The following is a 2500-nucleotide window of genomic DNA, read 5'->3' on the forward strand; positions in this document are numbered from 1 at the left end:
ATTCCCCGTTACCCGTGGTCACCATGGTAGGCGCCTAAAGTACCATCGAAAGTTGATAGGGCAGACATTCGAATGAATCGTCGCCGCCGCGGAGGGCGCGCGATCGGCCCGAGGTTATCTAGAGTCACCAAAGCGGCCGGGGGACGAGGCCCGACCCCCGAAGGGGGAGCCCACGCCGCACCCGGATGGGTTTTGGATCTGATAAATGCACGCGTCCCCGGCCCCCGGGGGGACCGGGTCGGCGCTCGTTGGCATGTATTAGCTCTGGAATTGCCACAGTTATCCAAGTAACGGATGGAGCGATCAAAGGAACCATAACTGATTTAATGAGCCATTCGCAGTTTCACTGTACCGGCCGTGTGCACTTAGACCTGCATGGCTTAATCTTTGAGACAAGCATATGTTACTGGCAGGATCAACCAGGTAGCCCCGAGCAGAGTGGTAGAGGAAGAGAGCTCTTCCTCGCTCACGGGTCTCGCGCTGCCGCTCGCGCCCCCGAAGGGGGCGAGGGAGGCGCGGCCGCTCGCTGTGTGGGGTTTTTGCGGGGTTGTGGTCACCGGGAAATGCGACGTGCTTCGCGGCGAGCCCGGCCGAAGAGCGGAGAGCGCCCGCACCGGCGCCGCCCTCCACTGTGAGAGAGCGGCGAGGGAGGCGCGTCGACCTTCGCTGGGCTGCCGGTGGAGGACTTTCGAGGTAGACCGGTCGTCTGAGTCCTTTTCCCAAGGAGCGAGGGAGTGCGGAGGAGGCCCGAAGGAGGCCTCGCTCTGCTGCGGGTCTGAGGCCCGAATCGGGGAGGAACCACCCTGCCCACAACGGTCCGAAGGGACCGGGCGAGGGGCCTACCCCAGGGGCGTCGTAAGTTCCCATCGGTCAGGTGACAGAACAGCAGGGCGCTGCTGGTATCGAAGTCACCCCCGGCAGTCGTTCCTGCTGAGGTGAGGGGCCCGTTTAGAAGAGAACGGTGCACCTTCTGGGGCCGTCGTTCTCCTCTAAGGTCTCCTCTAAAGACTTCCCAACAAGTGCTGAAAACCAAAGTCCACGAAGTTTCGCCTTCGCCGAAACCTCGATGGCAGGTCAGAGAAAACTGGGGTGGGGTGGGGGGGGCCCTATCGGCTGGTGGGGGGGTCCTCCCGCCTGGCGTCGACCCGTTCACGTGTCCTAGTAACCCAAAGTGTCCCAGCGCCCTGTCTTGTGCGTCTTGTGCGTGACTGTAGACATGTAGAGAGCCTTCCTCGTAACGTCCCCGGTGGATGTGTTCTGCAAGTGCCAGGCGAGCCCTCTCCAGGCCGAACGTATTCCTGTTGAGCCTTAAACGAACGTCGACTCTTTGTGCCTTTTTTTTCTCTCTCCTTGAGAGTGAGGTGAATCGCCTTTTAGTTGGTTAAAAAATAAAAAAATAAAAAAAGTTTATTCAAGGATAACATCTAAACCCCCCCCCACAACCCCCCCCCCCCCCCCCCCCCCACACACACACAGAGGGATTCACTTTCCAATAGAAAATGTATAAAACAAAAAAAAAATAAAATTTAAAAAAATCCTACCGATGACCCCAGGCCAGCCCATCAGCTTCACTTTAAATAAAAAAAGAAAGAAATTTGTGAAAAAAAAAAAACTGCCGCAGACCCCCGGTCACCCCATCAGCTTCACTTTGCGAGAAAGAAAAAAAAAAATAATAATTAGAGTTAAAAAGTAGACCCCCGGCCATCCCATAGGCTTCACTTTGCAAGAAAAGTAGTAGAAGAAAAAAAATTGAAAAAGAAAACTACCTGTCACCGCAGAACCCCGGTCATCCCATTGGCTTCACTTTGCGAGAAAGAAAGAAGAAAAAAAAACCGCTGACCCACAGCCAACCCACCAGCCTCACTTTGTAAAAAAATAATAATAATAATAATAATTATAAACAGAGTATATCCCCGGCCATCCCATAGGCTTCACTTTGCAAGAAAAGTAGTAGAAGAAACAAAACTGGAAAAAAAAACTACCTGCCACCGCAGACCCCCGGTCATCCCATTGGCTTCACTTTGCGAAAAAACAAAAACTGATAAAATACTATATACATACCTACATATATATATATATATATATATGTATATATATATATATATATATATATATATATATATATATATATATATATATATTTGTCTGTGTGTGTGTTAAAGGATATATCATGCTTCTACCAGAAATATCCCAGAGACCCACCATCCCCCAAGTGAGACTTTGTCATCTCATTGGCTTCACTTGGCAAAAAACAAAAACTGAAAAAATAAATAAAAATACCTCGTCCCCCGGCCGCCCCATATGTATATATATATATATATATATATATATATATATATATATATATATATATATATGTGTGTGTGTAATTACATATATGTGTTTGAGGTAAAGGATCTATCACGTTTCTACCAGAGACCCACCATCCCCCAAGTGAGAGTTGGACAAGTGTGCCCTAACCTTAACCCAACCATACAACCATAAACCCCTAACTCTAAAC

General features: G+C 49.6%; 1 long non-coding RNA gene and 1 other non-coding gene across 2 annotated transcripts in view; one reads left to right on the plus strand and one right to left on the minus strand.

The window, feature by feature from the left end:
* The window catches only part of LOC147839541 (18S ribosomal RNA), a 1887-nt gene extending 1461 nt beyond the window's left edge, over positions 1 to 426 (minus strand). The window contains exon 1 of the ribosomal RNA XR_015519306.1: positions 1 to 426. This exon is cut by the window's left edge and continues 1461 nt beyond it. This is a non-coding gene — a ribosomal RNA (18S ribosomal RNA).
* The window catches only part of LOC147839538 (uncharacterized), a 10680-nt gene that overhangs the window by 7641 nt on the left and 539 nt on the right, over positions 1 to 2500 (plus strand). The gene's annotated exons all lie outside the window — the stretch shown is intronic.

The sequence above is a fragment of the Danio rerio genome, chromosome 20, assembly GCF_052040795.2.
Source record: "Danio rerio strain M-AB ecotype USA chromosome 20, GRCz13ab, whole genome shotgun sequence".
Classification (NCBI taxonomy): domain Eukaryota; kingdom Metazoa; phylum Chordata; class Actinopteri; order Cypriniformes; family Danionidae; genus Danio; species Danio rerio.